The 21,079-nt window shown below is 38.7% G+C and overlaps 2 non-coding genes across 2 annotated transcripts; both read left to right on the top strand.

The window, feature by feature from the left end:
- The first annotated feature begins 11,034 nt into the window (after positions 1-11,034).
- LOC141635117 (small nucleolar RNA R71) lies at positions 11,035-11,141 on the top strand. Its single transcript, XR_012539822.1, has one exon. It is a non-coding gene; the product is annotated as a small nucleolar RNA R71 (small nucleolar RNA).
- Positions 11,142-20,302: 9,161 nt separating this feature from the next.
- Positions 20,303-20,409, top strand: LOC141635680 (small nucleolar RNA R71). Its single transcript, XR_012540350.1, has one exon. It is a non-coding gene; the product is annotated as a small nucleolar RNA R71 (small nucleolar RNA).
- The last annotated feature ends 670 nt before the right edge of the window (positions 20,410-21,079 follow it).

Genomic DNA, 21,079 nt, shown 5'->3' with positions numbered 1-21,079 from the left:
ACATGTGACGTTTTTCCTTTAGTTATGAAGTATGTTTTAGCATTATTACTAATTATAGTCACTATTTATGTGATTTTTTTATCAAAAATTTATAAATCATGCAAAAAGACTTCATTATAGCCTAATATTTTAAACACATCTTGTAAGATTTCATGTGACAACATACTAAATTTCCATGACCAGATTCGAACTATAACTCATATTAACCTATTTACCCATTTAAATACGATTTTAACTTGAAAAATCCATATTTCGAGCAAAACAACTCATTTTATCATGAACATTTACAGGCCATCATTAGATAATGTATGTGAAAACATATCCAAAAACCACTATAAAATTCGAAGTTTAGCTATTTTTCGTCCAAAAATGACATTTTTATCATAAAAATCACATTTTAATGCCAATATTATATAAAATAAACAATAAAATCCATAAATAAACCAAAATGTCCTAAAAATCACTTAGGACCAGAAACTTTTAACATGCAAGATTATTTCGTGATTTATCAACATAAAACACAAATTTCAAGTTTTATTCGTTAATCGTATTATCTCGGAAAAACGATCCCGATCTTGCATGCAACAGCCATAAAGTTCTGATAACACTTGAAGGAAATCATATTTTAAATATCACATATTTTAGTTTAAATTTTTAGTCATAAAAACTTAAGGATTTCTATGCATGCAAAACATATAAATAAGGGTGGAGGAAAACCGGTTCCTTACATTGAATATTTCGGTTCATGGGCACAAGTAAGGTCTCCTACCTTCACTTGTTATTGAGCTATGATGATTAATAGGATGATCCTCCAAAGACATCAAGTATAGAAGCCACTCCTCTTGATTTCACTCAAGATTATCCCTTATCTCTACTAAATAATATGTGCTAGATATTTGTTTAGTAGTTTACCTTAAAATTGAATACTAATACTCATATATTACACTAATAATATTAGTAATTTGATTGAAAAATTTTGATTGAATCTTCTCATATTTTAGACGAAGATTAAAGAGAAGAGAGAATAATGCATAAACTTTTGCATGTATTTTGAATGGACAAGTATATTAAATGAGTAGTGAAAAAAAGTCCTCTAATAGTGGAGGAGGTGTCACGGTTCAAGGAGGGATAAGGACCAATATATTGTCCTTCCCTTTTCCTTTTGTTCTTATCAAAACCTTAGACATGTAAGGCTAGGTGTAGACTAGGCATCATTAGCTTATTTTATCTCATAAAATAATTCACTCACTAACACCCATCACTCTCATTATTTCGGTCCATGTACCATAAAATGGACTACCATTTTATTTTGTCAATTTGTCATTTGTCATTTGTCATTTGTCACACAATATGTCACGTATAGTATGCTTCATGTTATTAATTAATTTTAATGCACATTTATCACATAAATATCATTTTATAAATTAATTAAATTACATTCAATAAATTGACTAGTGATACTATATCACATAAATAAAATGGGTCATTTAATTATAATTCACAACATCTTGTAATTATAATTAACCATTCATTATCATCTTTATTGTTTCACAAACAATAAACAATTTTAGTAATAAAATATTTCAATTACTAAAATAAATCTTATTTAATCCCATTATTATAAGATATCAATATTCTCTCTCTCAAATAGAATTGTTCAATTTTAAGGAATTGATTAACTTGTATCGTCATACAATTAATCAACTTTACAGATTAGGACATCATCCTTTAGGTGTGACCTTAAGGGATCAACTGACCACCACCGTCCCACGACAGTAACGTCAAACTCTAGCAAGCCAATCGTTACCGATTATTATTGATCAGTTGACTATATAATGAATCATCTCTTACGTATTCTTAAAAATGAGATTTAAACATGTGATCATCATGTTCGACAATTGTGATCGCATTATTGTCGGGGACACTCCAACAGTGATGCCGTCACCGGTTGTGATGGAGTAGGCGGGATGATTATGATTCGAGTTTCGAAAGTACATACCAGTCATACATAGATTGTTGTTTTGTTTGATGTTGCTTCCTGTGAGGTTCGTTTGTACAGATAGACAGTTGTTTTGTTTATTAATGGTTCTTACCAGTTTAAGTTTAGGAATGAGGGTAAAGTATGATATGAAAGAGAGTTGTATCTGTTTTCGTTGTTGTCATGGTATAGTGATATTCTGTTGATGGGACACAGTTGTGAGAAGTTGTTACAGTACATTTGATCTTGTTGTAGATGAGGCATTGGTGCACTTAGTCATGGTAAGTGATTTGTGGAACATGTGTTGTACTGATATGGACGCTGCAGAGGGTTCATAATCAGATTTTGGGACAATGAGTGTAGGGTGTTTGGAATTAGTGTCATGTTATGTTATGTATGATTTTTGCGATACTGAAAGAAAAGAAGTTGAGGATCTAGTGTGAATGTGTGTAATAATTGTGGATCTAGTGTGAATGTGGGTATAGAGGATTATGTCGTTTTGGCAGTAATAGGGAACAATTGAAGTTTGGTTAAGCTAAAGAGTTTTGAGGTATGAGAACTGTTTGTGTAGAGAACCTTGGATTTAGGAATGGTGAGTGTTTAGATTGTAGGCGGTTGGTCGGACTAAAATCTTTTCGGTAACTTGTCGTTAGGAGCACCTAGACCAAAACACAATTTATAGCTTCACAAATAACTCTACAATTAGTAAAGAGGCAAGTAAAGGTCAGATCCCAAGGGACGGGAATTGAGATGAGATTTCTATTGCAACAAGTGGTGTCTTAGGGGTGTCACAATTTGGGTTGATGTCGAAGGTCACTAAACTAAATAGCAATAAAAGTAAACAAGCAAGATGAATTAAAAAGGGTTGTAAACAATTGATAAAAAGCACTAGGGTATCATGGGGTCATAGAGGATTCATGGGAATTGATCATACAAACATGTTCTCAAATTATAAGCAAGCAATTATTGTTGTGATGGATTGAGTTGGGTTATATCTTACAATCCTAGGAAAGTTTGGGTCCTGGAGCCGAACCGATTAGATTGTACAACACCTACAAGTCGACTTAGTCTTCCCTACTCAACGACATTCATGGTCTAATGAGACTCGAGTTGGTTTTTGTCTTACAAGTCTCATTGAAAAGATAGGTGATGGGTAAAAAATGCAAGGATTCATAGGCTCGCATTTCATCAAACATAACATGTGCATGAGTTGAGATCATAACAAGCAAGCAAATAAACCACGAAAGCATATTAATTTAAGCATGAATCATTCCCCATGTTGGTTTCCCCTAATTACCCATTAACCCTAGCTATGGAACTACTAACTCATTATCATGTTGAACATGCTAGCAAGGTTGTCAATCATACCAACAAAGTGAAACATGACGAATAAATGAAAGTAATTAGCAATAATTAAAAAGGGATTAAGAGAATTATACCTACTAATGATTCCAATAATAAAGCAAAGAATAAAAGAAGTACTTGATGCTTGATTGAGAGGTTGTCAATCTCCCAATAATAACCCAAATAATCTTCAATTACCCAAAATAAAGGATGAACAAAAGAGAGATTAAGGAAATAAAACTTGTATTAAAACTAGATAAATTGTTGATTCCAAAATTAAAGAGAGATTTGATTGATATTAACTATACTAGAAATTGCTAAGAAGAACATGCTCTTCTAATTAGACTAATGTGGTATTTATAGTGGGGATTTGGTGTAGGAATTAGGGTTAACTAAGGGCTTAAATGACGATTAAGTCCCTACTTAAGGAAACGCCGGTATTTTTGGAAGGATGGGCATCTTTCTTGAAGCTTGAAAAAAGGAAGTTGTGCTGCCTTGGAATCCGTGCGTCTTAAGCTCGGGACGGCCGGATTCGAGAGTCTCTGCCCGGGCGTCTTGGGGAGAAGACGGGCGTCTTCTGGAGTTTCTGCCCGGACGTCTTGGAGTGAAGACGCACGGATTGTGAAGGTGGAGGACGGGCGTCTTCAGGACAATCTGCACGAATTGCTGGACCGTCACATTTCTTCTTCTTTTCTTCCCTTTTCTTCATAAAATCCTTGGGGATTTCCTCGGGGATGCAAGGATCTTTTCTCATCATTGCCCATCTACTATAGTATGTACAAAGGCCTTCTAATCTTGTCTCTCGTTGATGCTTGGTCATTAAATTCAATCAATTTAGTCTCGTTTTGCCATGAAAATGCAAGGTTTGCACTCCTTTCCTACCAAGGACACAAAACCTCAAAGAATATGCAAAACAAAGAACTAAAGACAATAAATGACCCAAATATGCACTAAAAAGCATGGGAACAAGGCTAATTCGGGGACTAAATATGCTCTAATTATGGTCACATCAAATATCCCCAAACCGAACCTTTGCTCGTCCCGTGTAAAGAGCTGACAAAGACTAGGATCATTATTTAAACTAACCTAATAACATAGCTGATATGAGACAATTAGCGGGTCTCACTCCGCCCCTTCAACTCACAACAAGACAACTATGAGGTAGGATGCCTTCTTGCAAGGCAAGGTGGGTCTTGCCAAAACTGCGACACATCCAAACATTAATCACACAAAAATAAATAATGGATGCATCTACAAAAGAATATCCACTTTCCTCATCTTAGTGGCGGAAATTATCTACAAGGGAAGTAATTCAAGGGTACACGCTCCTTCGTAGATGCAATTTCTTCAAACTACTAAGCCTAGAAGGATACCAATAAATCACCTCCAACTTGTGTCAAGCTAGGGTACCTTTGTCCTCAAACGATAAATGCTTTTGTCAAGAGTAGACTCTCTATGGTGTTAGAAACACTGGAGGATCGCGGAATTCCCCTTCTTGCCTAGACAAGAAGAAGGGTCGTCCCCTCTTTACCATGCACAAAAATGGATACGGTGGATAAAGGGATCAATAGATAATTGAGTGTCACTTTGGGAGTTTGCTTTCATTTTTGTTTTTCCCCCCAACTTCATGTGGCATATAACATTTGAGAACACTTTCTTTTGCCATTTCTTTTTGATTTTTGGCATTTCAACACTTGACAACTTTCAACTTTTCTTTGCATTTCTTTTGAACAATTTCAAAGTCACCCCGTATGTAGTGAGGGTGGCTTATATTTGAAGCTTTAGGAGTGTTATTTTTGCTCCTCTTTTCATTTGATGCATTTTTTGCAAACTTTCTTTCACTTTTCATTTCATTGAACTCAAATTGATTTCTTTTTGTGCCCATTCCCTTTGATGACAAAAAATGTGGTAGAACATGGATGATGGATTCATGGTTTCAAGGGTCACCTTGGAATAATCGGTAGCCAAGGAGTTATCACACCACAAGGTACTCTTGACTAGGCCTTAAACCATGGGTCAAAGGATACTAGCATGACACATCCTAGGGTGTTTTAAAAGTATTCTAACAAGCAAAGTCTTAAGAAGAAAAAGCATTTACTAGGGCCTATATACACTTGTCAAGCTTCCCAAGTAGACGGTTTCGCATAATTTTTCTAACATGCAACTACATGCCATGATGCAACTAACATATAAACATCCTAATGCAACTGATTCTACCAACTAATATGACATGTAAACTAAATGCAAGTCCTAAGTTCACATTGTTATACCGCATCAATCAAAATAAAACCGCATAGTCATTAACATAAAGAGGAAAAAGGAGATTGGAAAGATCATACCATGCGGTCTTCAATATCCTCATGTCTCGGATGTGGTGTAGTCGATCAATGTGAACAAGGGTAAAACAAACACAATATATACAATAATATATACACGACTACACTACAAAGGAAATGAACATGTTTTTGGTTTTTCAATTTTTCAAATTTTTATGGTTTTTTGAAATTTTCAATTTTTTTGGATTTTTGAATAGAAGTTAAGTTAGAATTCCCCATCCCCACACTAATATAGGCATTGTCCTCAATGGCCAAAATGATGGGAAATCATGCAAGCATGATGCATGAATTCTACACTAAATGCAAGCTACACTAATCTACACTACATGATGCATGGTTTTTGTTTATGACGGAGAGGATAATTTAGATTACCTCCCGTTGTGTATGTATGTATTTCCCCAAACCGAGTTAGACATTATTGCTAATGTCCTAAGGTTGGGTGTAGTTCATGCACACACGATGCAATGCATAAAACTAAATTTGTCATTTTGGATTTTCAAAAGTGGGGACAATAAAATAAGAACACCTCAATGGGGTCGAGGTGTTAGTTCTCTATGTTGCTAGGACTACTTCAATCATGATCAAGATAAATAAATAAAACAAAGAGAGAAATAGACAAACCTCAAGAGGGTAAGAGCCTCCAAAGCTTGCTAATCTTCCATCATATCATCACTATCATCATCTTCCTCAATAGAAGTGGACTCATCACCACTTCCCTCTTCAATTTCTTGTTCACTTTGTTCATTATCCTCTTCTTCTTCTTCACTTGCCTCTACATCAATGCTATCATCAACCGCATCACCGACAACCTCATCGTCACCCGGACTCTCATCCCTAGATGCACTCGGAAACAAGACTTCCCTATCCGCCCAACTAGGCAAAGGACATGAAGTATCAAGGAGTCCTTGCCTAGATAAATGAAGGAGGGGTGGATATTGGGCTAAGTAAGCATCTTCCCGATTCTTAAAAGCTTGCTTGTGCATCTCTTGCATAAGAAGAGTCATATAATCTTTGCTTGCTTCAACACCTTCGGGTTTGAACTCTTGGTACTTGAAAGGATAGGGTGGTGTGACAATGGAAGAGGAGGGCATTTCAATTTCATCCCTTTGTTGTCGGATAATGTATTCGGCTTCTTTTGAGAGGGGAAGGAGATAGTTGGTCCGATGGACACTTAAACGACAAATCTTTGAAGGCAAAGTAAAAGATCTAGCCTCACTAGTGAGCCACCCATACTTGGTGTCAAGAGGGTTATGAGAGACCCACTTGTATTTGTTTATCATAGTATCCAAATCAATGAGATGACCACCCTTTTTCGCCACATACTTGCTATCCTTGTTGAAGTTCGGATCAAAGTATTTAGCCAAAATATTGACTAGACCTCCATTTACAATAACGGTAGTGCCTTGCTTCCCACAATCAACATTTAGCCACCTATCCACCAAAAGCCTTAGAGAGTTGAAAGGCTTGGTGAATTCCCTTCCAATGTTTAAGGCCGACTCAAGAAGAACAAAATCAAGCTTGGTAAAGTGGTTGATGTCTTTTCTTGAAATGATGGTGTTCCCTATGACCTTATGCCACACTCTAATGCCCGGATGGTGGACTAATAGAGCGCGACTAGCATGATAGTTCTCAAATTTCCTTCCGGAAATCGCCTCCTAAAGAGGAGCGGTGTCATACTTGCCAACATTCTTGAAATAACTAGGTGAATCATCAAGACCCAAAGCTTTACTCATTTCCTCAAAGGAGATGCGCCTACTAACATTAGCTAGGCAGAACTCGATGTTTTCCATGGTCTCTACCTTTGTAATTTTCAAAGAACTCAAGAATTCTAAGGTAAGGGAGGGGTATGTCAATTCTTTTATTGCAAACAATTTTTCCAACCCCATGGCTTTAAAGAAGGCTCTAGTTTGCTTAAGGACACCCAACTTATCTAAGGCATCTTCACAAATAAACTTGGTGGATAGAAAGGATTTTCTAGCAAACTTGGCAAAAGTTTCCCTATGGGATTTGGAAATAAAAATTACCTCCGGATAGTTCAAAAGTTGAGCAATTTCCGAAGTAGTAGATGTTGTTGCTTCCAAGGGAGGTTGTTCTTGTTGCACTTCCAAGTTTGAGCTAGCTACCACCATAGCCAATGAGGCATTCTTTGCTTGAAGACTCTTTTGTCTTGTTGAGAGTGCCTTTGGTGCCTTTGTTGCCCCTTTTGTCCTTGCCATTGATGCTTGAACCAAGAAAAGAGTGAAAATATTCAATTTCCAAGTGTACCCAAATCGATTTTAAGATGAAAGGCTTTGCCTTTATAAATTCAAAAATCGACTCAAAGGTTGAAGATTTTGTGCTTGGTTTGATTTTTGTTGAAAGAGGAGTGATTAATTTTTGTTAGAAGGATGTTTTGATTTGATTTTGATGAATGTGGTTGAGGAAATCTTGTTTTTGTGATGGAGAGGATGAGGGTTTTGAGTTTTGGGGTTTATGGGTAGTGTTTTGAATGAAGGAATGAAGTAATGAATGTGGGAGGGGGTTTATAAAAGACCCGAAAATTTTGAAATGCAGGGGGAAGACGGGCGGCTTTCCTTCGGGACGCCCGGATTCTGTCTGTTCTGGGTTGGGAAATCCTCGCCTAAAGACGGGCGTCTTTGAGCAAAGACGCTCGGATTGTTCAGCTGCGGGACGGGCGTCTTTCAGTGAAGACGGGTGGATTCCTTTTCAGGTATTTTTCTTGTTTTTCTCAGCCAAAAAGACGGGCGGCTTCCCTTGAAGGACGGGCATCTTTCTGAGGACGGGCGGATTCTTTTGCAGGACGCCTGGATTCGTTAACAGTCCCAAATTTCAAAAATTCAGCTCATGAAGGACGGGCGGATTCGGACCAAGACGCCCGGGTTGCCTGAAGATGGGCCGATTCTCTTGAAAATGCTCGGATTCTGCCCCTTTTACCCGGATTCAGTTCCATCCGTGTACTTGCATATCCCGTGTCATTTTTCATTCATCAAAATCTCGTGTTCTTCATTGTGGGGGCACTACTAAGGCATGGATAGCCTAGGCAATTGCTATCCCCACACTAAGCTAAAGCACTACACATCAATTGAAATCATTAGTCCCTCCCTTACTTCTCTCAAAAATGATAATTTCCTTGATCAAGGCACAAAAATCCAAAAATGACAAAAATGCAATATAAGAATTAAAATGCGAGTTAGGGAGTTAGAAATATTTACAAATGGTGGTTTAGGGAGGACTCCACCAAACTCTCATCCTTAGTGAGATGTCATAGGGGCATGTCCAAGGTGTTGTTGATGTTGCTCAACACCTTGAAGAAGTAATCAAAAGCTTGTTCATTGTCATGATAAAGATCTTCAATAGATCTTTGCCCTTATTGTGGGTCTTGATCGATAGCATTACCAATATAGGGATTGAAAATCCCTTCAAATTCATCGTCCCAAAGACCACACACTTCATCTACTTGATCACTAAAGATATCTTGAGTTAATAGAGACAACTCTCCCATTATCTTGTCTTGGCCAATGGTGCCATCTTCTTCATTGCTTGACTTTGGTGAGCTTTTCAAGCTCTCTTTGTTATAATTCACTTTCTCTTTGAATGGAGCATCTTCAATTTTCTTCTTCCATTAAAGTTCCGACTTCTTCCTATCATCCTTCCGGCTATAATGATCAATCATAAAACATGGTTCATGCAAACGGGGAGCTCTCATGGTCTTGTCAAGATTGAAAGTTATACTCTCATCTCCCACTTTTAGAGTGAGCACTCCATGTTTCACATCAATCACCGCACCCGCGGTGTGTAAGAAAGGTCTTCCTAGAATGATTGGAATGTTGGAGTCTTCTTCCATATCAACAATGACAAAGTCCACCGGGATGAAAAATTTCCCAATTCGTACGGGAACATCTTCCCATATCCCTAATGGTGTCTTCGTCGATCTATCGGCCATTTGGAGTGTGATATTGGTGCATTTAAGCTCTCCCATCCCCAACCTTTTACTCACCGAGTACGGCATAACACTCACACTAGCCCCTAGATCACATAAGGCCTTGTTGATCGTGGTGTCGCCAATGGTACACGGTATTGAGAAGCTTCCCGGATCCTTGAGTTTTGGAGGTGAACTCCCTTGAAGTATTGTACTACTCACCTTAGTGAAGGCGATAGTCTCAAGCTTCTGGATCCACTTCTTCTTTGTGAGGATGTCTTTCATGTATTTCGCATAGGCCGGCATGTGATTGATTAATTCCGTGAAAGGAATTGAGACTTCCAAATTCTTCAAAATTTCCATAAATTTTCCAAGTTGGTCATCAAATTTGGGCTTGGCTTGACGACTTGGAAAAAGAAGTCTAATCACAATGGGCTCCTTCTCCTTGACCTTGTCTTCATTTTTCTTTGAGATTTCTTCTTTTGATGGTTCTCCATCCCTGGAGTTTTGCACAATTTCTTCCTTATCACTAGCTTCCACAACTTCTTCCTCAACTTGCTTCTTCGGTGCTTCATACCTTATACCACTTCTCAAGTGAATGGTACTAACCGTTTCATGTCTTGGGGGATTACTTTGAGGTGGTAATTGCCCCTTTTGTCTTTGTGAGCTTGAGATTCTAGTTGAGTCAATTGGGATTCCAATATTTTGGTGTGAGCTAGGATGTTGTTGATGGTGGTTTCCTTTGCTTGACTATCCTTTTGCATTTGAGTGAAAAATTCTTGTTGATTCTTTTGCATTTGAAGGACCGCTTTTTGAACATCAAAACCTTGGTCATTTTATTGATTGTATGGAGATTGATTTTGGTAACCTTGGTTTTGGTTGTAAAAGGGTCTTTGATTTTTGTTTCTCATGGGAGGTGGGGTGTATGTTGTTTGAGGGTTTTGAACAATTTGGCTTTTGTGTGAGAGATTTGGATGGAATTTGGTGTCTTTATTGTAATAGTTGGAATAAGGGGTACCACTCTTGTATGCTTGGAAAGCATTCACTTGTTCATTTGTTCCCCTACATTCACTTGGGTCATGTCCCAAAGTTCCACAATTCTCACATATCCCACTTGGGATTGATGAAGATGCCGTCATGGCATTAACATGATGTTTTGGTGATTTTGAGGCTTCTTCAAGTCTAGCCATAGCCTTTTCAAACTTCAAATTGATAGTATCAATGTGAGCACTAAGTTGAGCACCCAATTGAGTAACGGAGTCCACTTCATGCTTTCCTCCTCTAGTAGCCTTGCGAGGTCTACTATATTGTGAGTTATGGACCGCCATTTCCTCAATTTGTTCAAAGTTTGATTGTCGTCAACTTCGGTGAACATTCCATTTGATCCCATGATGAGAATGTTCCTTGAATCTTCATATAGACCGTTCTAAAATTGTTGTACCAAGAACCACTCGCTAAGTCCATGGTGAGAACATGAGCGACAAATTCCTTTGAACCGCTCCCAAGCTTCATACAAAGATTCTTCATCCCATTTCTTAAAACCCGTAATTTGAGCTCTTAGCATGTTAGTCTTTTCCGGTGGATAGAACTTTTTGTAGAAAGCTAGAGCCAACTTTTTCCAAGAATCAATTCCGAGAGTGGCCTTATCAAGGCCCTTCAACCATTGTTTCGCGGTGCCAATTAGAGAAAAAGGAAATAAGACCTATCGAATTTGGTCTTGAGTTACACCGGTTTGAGAAATCGCATCACAATAATTGCAAAAAGCCTCCATATGAGAGTGAGGGTCTTCACTAGGCATCCCCCCAAATTGGCTTCTTTCGACTAATTGGATAAATGCGGATTTGCCAATAAAATTTCCGGTTAGATGTTGTGGTGTGGGAGTACCATTGGTTAGGTTCTCCTCGGTGGGTACGGAATGTGATGAAAACTTAGGCATTGTGGGTTGATTTTGTGTTGAATTTTGTGTTGGGTTCTCCTCACCTTCTCTTGCAAAAGGGTTGATGAACTCAATATTGGTTGAATATCTACAACCTCACCAATACCTCTCAAATTTTTCCTAGCAAGTCTTCTATTGGTTGTCAAAGTTCTTTCAATTTCACGATCAAAAGGTAACAAATCACCTTGTGACCTTCTAGATATGCAAAATATCAAACAACTCGAAAACAATTAGAACAAACCTTGAGGAGTTTTACTTCCCCAAGGCAAAGAAAGACGCAACTAATAACAATATAAGAAAATCTAAATCAAGTTAACACCGTCCCCGGCAACGGCGCCATTTTTGGTCGGACTAAAATATTTTCGGTAACTTGTCGTTAGGAGCACCTAGACCAAAACACAATTTATAGCTTCACAAACAACTCTACAATTAGTAAAGAGGCAAGTAAAGGTCGGATCCCAAGGGACGGGAATTGAGATGAGATTTCTATTGCAACTAGTGGTGTCTTAGGGGTGTCACAATTTGGGTTGATGTCGAAGGTCACTAAACTAAATAGAAATAAAAGTAAACAAGCAAGATGAATTAAAAAGGCTTGTAAACAATTGATAAAAAGCACTAGGGTATCAAGGGGTCATAGGGGATTCTTGGGAATTGATCATACAAACATGTTCTCAAATTATAAGCAAGCAATTATTGTTGTGATGGATTGAGGTGGGTTATATCTTACAATCCTAGGAAAGTTTGGGTCCCGGAGCCGAATCGATTAGACTGTACAACACCTACAAGTCGACTTAGTCTTCCCTACTCAACGACATTCATGGTCTAATGAGACTCGAGTTGGTTTATGTCTTACAAGTCTCATTGAAAAGATAGGTGATGGGTAAAAAATGCAAGGATTCATAGGCTCGCATTTCATCAAACATAACATGTGCATGAGTTGAGATCATAACAAGCAAGCAAATAAACCATGAAAGCATATTAATTTAAGCATGAATCATTCTCCATGTTGGTTTCCCCTAATTACCATTAACCCTAGCTATGGAACTACTCACTCATTATCATGTTGAACATGCTAGCAAGGTTGTCAATCATACCAACAAAGTGAAACATGACGAATACATGAAAGTAATTAGCAATAATTAAAAAGGAATTAAGAGAATTATATCTACTAATGATTCCAATAATAAAGCAAAGAATAAAAGAAGTACTTGATGCTTGATTGAGAGGTTGTCAATCTCCCAATACTAACCCAAATAATCTTCAATTACCCAAAATAAAGGATGAACAAAAGAGAGATTAAGGAAATAAACCTTGTATTAAAACTTGATTAATTGTTGATTCCAAAATTAAAGAGAGATTTGATTGATATTAACTATACTAGAGATTGTTAAGAAGAACATGCTCTTCTAATTAGACTAATGGGGTATTTATAATGGGGATTAGGTGTAGGAATTAGGGTTAACTAAGGGCTTAAATGACGATTAAGTCCCTACTTAAGGAAACGCCGGTATTTTTGGAAGGATGGGCATCTTTCTTGAAGCTTGAAAAAAGGAAGTTGTGCTGCCTTGGAATCTGTGCGTCTTAAGCTCGGGACGGCCGGATTCGAGAGTCTCTGCCCGGGCGCCTTGGGGAGAAGACGGGCGTCTTCTGGGGTTGCTGCCCGGACGTCTTGGAGTGAAGACGCACGGATTGTGAAGGTGGAGGACGGACGTCTTGGAGTGAAGACGCACGGATTGTGAAGGTGGAGGACGGGCGTCTTCAGGACAATCCGCACGTATTGCTGGACCGTCACATTTCTTCTTCTTTTCTTCCCTTTTCTTCATAAAATCCTTGGGGATTTCCTCGGGGATACAAGGATCTTTTCTCATCATTGCCCATCTACTATAGTATGTACAAAGGCCTTCTAATCTTGTCTCTCCTTGATGCATGGTCATTGAATTCAATCAATTTAGCCTCGTTTTGCCATGAAAATGCAAGGTTTGCACTCCTTTCCTACCAAGGACACAAAACCTCAAAGAATATGCAAAACAAAGAACTAAAGACAATAAATGACCCAAATATGCACTAAAAAGCATGGGAACAAGGCTAATTCGGGGACTAAATATGCTCTAATTATGGTCACATCAAATATCCCCAAACCGAACCTTTGCTCGTCCCGTGTAAAGAGGTGACAAAGACTAGGACCATTATTTAAACTAACCTAATAACATAGCTGATATGAGACAATTAGCGGGTCTCACTTCGCCCCTTCAACTCACAACAAGACAACAATGAGGTAGGATGCCTTCTTGCAGGGCAAGGTGGGTCTTGCCAAAATGGCGACACATCCAAACATTAATCACACATAAACAAATAATGGATGCATCTACAAAAGAATAGCCACTTTCCTCATCTAAGTGGCGGAAATTATCTACAAGGAAAGCAATTCAAGGGTACACACTCCTTCATAGATGCAATTTCTTTAAACTACTAAGCCAAGAAGGATACCAATAAATCACCTCCAAGTTATGTCAAGCTAGGGTACCTTTGTCCTCAAACGATAAATGCTTTTGTCAAGAGTAGACTCCCTATGGTGTTAGAAACACTGGAGGATCGCGGAATTCCCCCTCTTGCCTAGACAAGAAGAAGGGTCGTCCCCTCTTTACCATGCACAAAAATGGATACGGTGGATAAAGGGATCAATAGATATTTGAGTTTCACTTTGGGAGTTTGCTTTCACTTTTGTTTTTCCCCCCAATTTCACGTGGCATATAACATTTGAGAACACTTTATTTTGCCATTTCTTTATAATTTTTGGCATTTCAACACTTGACAACTTTCAACTTTTCTTTGCATTTCTTTTGAACATTTTCAAAGTCACCCCGTATGTAGTGAGGGTGGCTTATATTTGAAGCTTTAAGAGTGTTATTTTTGCTCCTCTTTTCATTTGATGCATTTTTTGCAAACTTTCTTTCACTTTTCATTTCATTGAACTCAAATTGATTTCTTTTTGTGCCCATTCCCTTTGATGACAAAAAATGTGGTAGAACATGGATGATGGATGCATGGTTTCAAGGGTCACCTTGGAATAATCGGTAGCCAAGGAGTTATCACACCACAAGGTACTCTTGACTAGGCCTTAAACCATGGGTCAAAGGATACTAGCATGACACATCCTAGGGTGTTTTACAAGTATTCTAACAAGCAAAGTCTTAAGAAGAAAAAGTATCTACTAGGGCCTATATACACTTGTCAAGCTTCCCAAGTAGACGGTTTCGCAAAATTTTTCTAACATGCAACTACATGCCATGATGCAACTAACATATAAACATCCTAATGCAAATGATTCTACCAACTAATATGACATGTAAACTAAATGCAAGTCCTAAGTTCACATTGTTATACCGCATCAATCAAAATAAAGCCGCATAGTCATTAACATAAAGAGGAAAATGGAGATTGGAAAGATCATACCATGCGGTTTTCAATATCCTCATGTTTCGGATGTGGTGTAGTCGATCAATGTGAACAAGGGTAAAACAAACACAATATATACAATAATATATACACGACTACACTACAAAGGACATGAACATGTTTTTGGTTTTTCAATTTTTCAAATTTTTATGGTTTTTTGAAATTTTAAATTTTTTTGGATTTTTGAATAGAAGTTAAGTTAGAATTCCCCATCCCTACACTAATATGGGCATTGTCCTCAATGGCCAAAATGATGGGAAATCATGCAAGCATGATGCATGAATTCTACACTAAATGCAAGCTACACTAATCTACACTACATGATGCATGGTTTTTGTTTATGACGGAGAGGATAATTTAGATTACCTCCCGTTGTGTATGTATGTACTTCCCCAAACCGAGTTAGACATTATTGCTAATGTCCTAAGGTTGGGTGTAGTTCATGCACACACGATGCAATGCATGAAACTAAATTTGTCATTTTGAATTTTCAAAAGTGGGAACAATAAAATAAGAACACCTCAATGGGGTCGAGGTGTTAGTCCTCTATGTTGCTAGGACTACTTCAATCATGATCAAGCTAAATAAATAAAACAAAGAGAGAAATAGAAAAACCTCAAGAGGGTAGGAGCCTCCAAAGCTTGCTAATCTTCCATCATATCATCACTATCATCATCTTCCTCAATAGAAGTGGACTCATCACCACTTCCCTCTTCAATTTCTTGTTAACTTTGTTCATCATCCTCTTCTTCTTCTTCACTGGCCTCTTCATCAATGCTATCATCAACCGCATCACCGACAACCTCATCATCACCCGGACTCTCATCCCTAGATGCACTCGGAAAAAAGACTTCCCTATCCGCCCAACTAGGCAAAGGACATGAAGTATCAAGGAGTCCTTGCCTAGATAAATGAAGGAGGGGTGGATATTGGGCTAAGTAAGCATCTTCCCGATTCTTAAAAGCTTGCTTGTGCATCTCTTGCATAAGAAGAGTCATATAATCTTTGCTTGCTTCAACACCTTCGGGTTTGAACTCTTGGTACTTGAAAGGATAGGGTGGTGTGACAATGGAAGAGGAGGGCATTTCAATTTCATCCCTTTGTTATCGGATAATGTATTCGGCTTCTTTTGAGAGGGGAAGGAAATAGTTGGTCCGATGGACACTTAAACGACAAATCTTCGGAGGCAAAGTAAAAGATCTAGCCTCACTAGTGAGCCACCCATACTTGGTGTCAAGAGGGTTATGAGAGACCCACTTGTATTTGTTTATCATAGTATCCAAATCAATGAGATGACCACCTTTTTTCGCCACATACTTGCTATCCTTGTAGAAGTTCGGATCAAAGTATTTAGCCAAAAGATTGACTAGACCTCCATTTACAATAACGGTAACTCCTTGCTTTCCACAATCAACATTTAGCCATCTATCCACCAAAAGCCTTAGAGAGTTGAAAGGCTTGGTGAATCCCCTTCCAATGTTTAAGGCCGACTCAAGAAGAACAAAATCGATCTTGGTAAAGTGGTTGGTGTATTTTCTTGAAATGATGGTGTTCCCTATGACCTTGTGCCACACTCTAATGCCCGGATGGTGGACTAATAGAGCGCGACTAGCATGATAGTTCTCAAATTTCCTTCCGAAAATCGCCTCCCAAAGAGGAGCGGGGTCATACTTGCCAACATTCTTGAAATAATTAGGTGAATCATCAAGACCCAAAGCTTTTCTCATTTCCTCAAAGGAGATACGCCTACTAACATTAGCTAGGCAGAACTTGATGTTTTCCATGGTCTCTACATTTGTAATTTTCAAAGAACTCAACAATTCTAAGGTAAGGGAGGGGTATGTCAATTCTTTTATTGCAAACAATTTTTCCAACCCCATGGCTTTAAAGAAGGCTCTAGTTTGCTCGAGGACACCCAACTTATCTAAGGCAACTTCAGAAATAAACTTGGTGGATAGAAAGGATTTTCTAGCAAACTTGGCAAAATTTTCCCTATGGGATTTGGAAATGAAAATTACCTCCGGATAGTTCGAAAGTTGAGCAATTTCCGGAATAGTAGATGTTGTTGCTTCCAAGGAAGGTTGTTCTTGTTGCGCTTCCAAGTTTGAGCTAGCTACCACCATAGCTAATGAGGCTTTCTTTGCTTGAAGACTCTTTTGTCTTGTTGAGAGTGCCTTTGCCTTTGGTGCCTTTGTTTCTAATTTTGTCCTTGCCATTGATGCTTGAACCAAGAAAAGAGTGAAAATCTTCAATTTCCAAGTGTACCCAAATCGATTTTAAGATGAAAGGCTTTGCCTTTATAAATTCAAAAATCGACTCAAAGGTTGAAGATTTTGTGCTTGGTTTGATTTTTGTTGAAAGAGGAGTGATTAATTTTTGTTAGAAGGAAGTTTTGATTTGATTTTGATGAATGTGGTTGAGGAAATCTTGTTTTTGTGATGGAGAGGATGAGGGTTTTGAGTTTTGGGTTTTATGGGAAATGTTTTGAATGAAGGAATGAAGTAATGAATGTGGGAGGGGGTTTATAAAAGACCCGAAAATTTTGAAATGCAGGGGGAAGACGGGCGGCTTTCCTTCGGGACGCTCGGATTCTATCTGTTCTGGGTTGGGAAATTCTCGCCTAAAGACGGGCGTCTTTGAGCAAAGACGCTCGGATTGTTCAGCTGCGGGACGGGCGTCTTTCAGTGAAGATGGGCGGATTCCTTTTCAGGTATTTTTCTTGTTTTTCTCAGCCAAAAAGACGGGCGGCTTCCCTTGAAGGACGGGCGTCTTTCTGAGGACGGGCGGATTCTTTTTCAGGATGCCCGGATTCGTTAACAGTCCCAAAATTTCAAAAATTTAGCTCATGAAGGACGGGCGGATTCGGACCAAGACGCCCAGATTGCCTGAAGACGGGCGGATTCTCTTGAAAACGCTCGGATTCTGCCCCTTTTACCCGGATTTAGTTCCATCCGTGTACTTGCATATCCCGTGTCATTTTTCATTCTTCAAAATCTCGTGTACTTCATTGTGAGGGCACTACTAAGGCATGGATAGCCTAGGCAATTGCTATCCCCACACTAAGCTAAAGCACTACACATCAATTGAAATCATTAGTCCCTCCCTTACTTCTCTCAAAAATGATAATTACCTTCATCAAGACACAAAAATCCAAAAATGACAAAAATGCAATATAAGAATTAAAATGCGAGTTAGGGAGTTAGAAATATTTACAAATGGTGGTTTAGGGACGACTCCACCAAACTCTCATCCTTAGTGAGATGTCATGGGGGCATGTCCAAGGTGTTGTTGATGTTGCTCAACACCTTGAAGAAGTAATCAAAAGCTTGTTCATTGTCATGATAAAGATCTTCAATAGATCTTTGCCCTTGTTGTCGGTCTTGATCGATAACATTACCAATATAGGGATTGAGAATCCCTTCAAATTCATCATCCCAAAGACCACAAACTTCATCTACTTGATCACTAAAGATCTCTTGAGTTGATAGAGACAACTCTCCCATTATCTTGTCTTGGCCAATGGGGCCATCTTCTTCATTGCTTGACTTTGGTGAGCTTTTCAAGCTCTCTTTGTTATAATTCACTTTCTCTTTGAATGGAGCATCTTCAATTTTCTTCTTCCATTGGAGTTCCGACTTCTTCCTATCATCCTTTCGGCTATAATGATCAATCATAAAACATGGTTCATGCAAACGGGGAGCTCTAATGGTCTTGTCAAGATTGAAAGTTATACTCTCATCTCCCACTTTTAGAGTGAGCTCTCCATGTTTCACATCAATCACCGCACCCGCGGTGTGTAAGAAAGGTCTTCCTAGAATGATTGGAATGTTGGGGTCTTCTTCCATATCAACAATGACAAAGTCCACCGGGATGAAAAATTTCCCAATTCGTACGGGAACATCTTCCCATATCCCTAATGGTGTCTTCGTCGATCTATCGGCCATTTGGAGTGTGATATTGGTGCATTTAAGCTCTCCCATCCCCAACCTTTTACTCACCGAGTACGGCATAACACTCACACTAGCCCCTAGATCACATAAGGCTTTGTTGATCGTGGTGTCGCCAATGGTACACGGTATTGAGAAGCTTCTCGGATCCTTGAGTTTTGGAGGTGAACTCCCTTGAAGTATTGCACTACTCACCTTAGTGAAGCCGATAGTCTCAAGCTTCTGGATCGACTTCTTCTTTGTGAGGATGTCTTTCATGTATTTTGCATAGGCCGGCACGTGATTGATCAATTCCGTGAAAGGAATTGAGACTTCCAAATTCTTCACAATTTCCATAAATTTTTCAAGTTGGTCATCAAATTTGGGCTTGGCTTGACGACTTGGAAAAGGAAGTCTAATCACAATGGGCTCTTTCTCCTTGACCTTGTCTTCATTTTTCGTTGAGATTTCTTCTTTTGATGGTTCTCCATCCCTGGAGTTTTGCACAATTTCTTCCTTATCACTAGCTTCCACAACTTCATCCTCAACTTGCTTCTTCGGTGCTTCATACCTTGTACCACTTCTCAAGTGAATGGCACTAACCGTTTCATGTCTTGGGGGATTACTTTGAGGTGGTAATTGCCCCTTTTATCTTTGTGAGTTTGAGATGCTAGTTGAGTCAATTGGGATTCCAATATTTTGGTGTGAGCTAGGATGTTGTTGATGGTGGTTTCCTTTGCTTGACTATCCTTTTGCATTTGAGTGAAAAATTCTTGTTGATTCTTTTGCATTTGAAGGACCGCTTTTTGAACATCAAAACCTTGGTCATTTTGTTGATTGTATGGAGATTGATTTTGGTAACCTTGGTTTTGGTTGTAAAAGGGTCTTTGATTTTTGTTTCTCATGGGAGGTGGGGTGTATGTTGTTTGAGGGTTTTGAACAATTTGGCTTTTGTGTGAGAGATTTGAATGGAATTTGGTGTCTTCATTGTAATAGTTGGAATAAGGGGTACCACTCTCACTTGGGTCATGTCCCAAAGTTCCACAATTCTCACATATCCCACTTGGGATTGATGAAGATGTCGTCATGGCATTAACATGATGTTTTGGTGATTTTGAGGCTTCTTCAAGTCTAGCCATAGCCTTTTCAAACTTCAAATTGATGGTATCAATGTGAGCACTAAGTTGAGCACCCAATTGAGTAACGGAGTCCACTTCATGCTTTCCTCCTCTAGTAGCCTTGCGAGGTCTACTATATTGTGAGTTATGGACCGCCGTTTCCTCAATTTCGTTCCAAGTTTGATTTTCGTCAACTTCGGTGAACATTCCATTTGATCCCATGTTGAGAATGTTCCTTGAATCTTCATATAGACCGTTCTAAAATTGTTGTACCAAGAACCACTCGCTAAGTCCATGGTGAGAACATGAGCGACAAATTCCTTTGAACCGCTCCCAAGCTTCATACAAAGATTTTTCATCCCATTTCTTAAAACCCGTAATTTGAGCTCTTATCATGTTAGTCTTTTCCGGTGGATAGAACTTTTTGTAGAAAGCTAGAGCCAACTTTTTCCAAGAATCAATTCCGAGAGTGGCCTTATCAAGGCCTTTCGACCATTGTTTCGCGGTGCCAATTCGAGAAAAAGGAAATAAGACCCATCGAATTTGGTCTTGAGTTACACCGGTTTGAGAAATCGCATCACAATAATCGCAAAAAGCCTCCATACGAGAGTGAGGGTCTTCACTAGGCATCCCCCCAAATTGGCTTCTTTCGAATAATTGGATAAATGCGGATTTGGCAATAAAATTTCCGGTTAGATATTGTGGTGTAGGAGTACCATTGGGTAGGTTCTCCTCGGTGGGTACGGAATGTGATGAAAACTTAGGCATTGTGGGTTGATTTTGTGTTGTATTTTGTGTTGGGTTCTCCTCACCTTCTCTTGCAAAAGGGTTGATGAACTCAATAGTTGGTTGAATATCTACAACCTCACCAATACCTCTCAACTTTTTCCTAGCAAGTCTTCTATTGGTTGTCAAAGTTCTTTCAATTTCACGATCAAAAGGTAACAAATCACCTTGTGACCTTCTAGACATGCAAAATATCAAACAACTCGAAAACAATTAGAAGAAACCTTGAGGAGTTTTACTTCCCCAAGGCAAAGAAACACACAACTAATAACAATATAAG

This window comes from Silene latifolia, chromosome Y (genome assembly GCF_048544455.1).
Source record: "Silene latifolia isolate original U9 population chromosome Y, ASM4854445v1, whole genome shotgun sequence".
Classification (NCBI taxonomy): Eukaryota; Viridiplantae; Streptophyta; class Magnoliopsida; order Caryophyllales; family Caryophyllaceae; genus Silene; species Silene latifolia.
The sequence above is the reverse complement of the archived record's forward strand: the minus strand, read 5'-3'. Positions and strand labels throughout refer to the sequence as shown.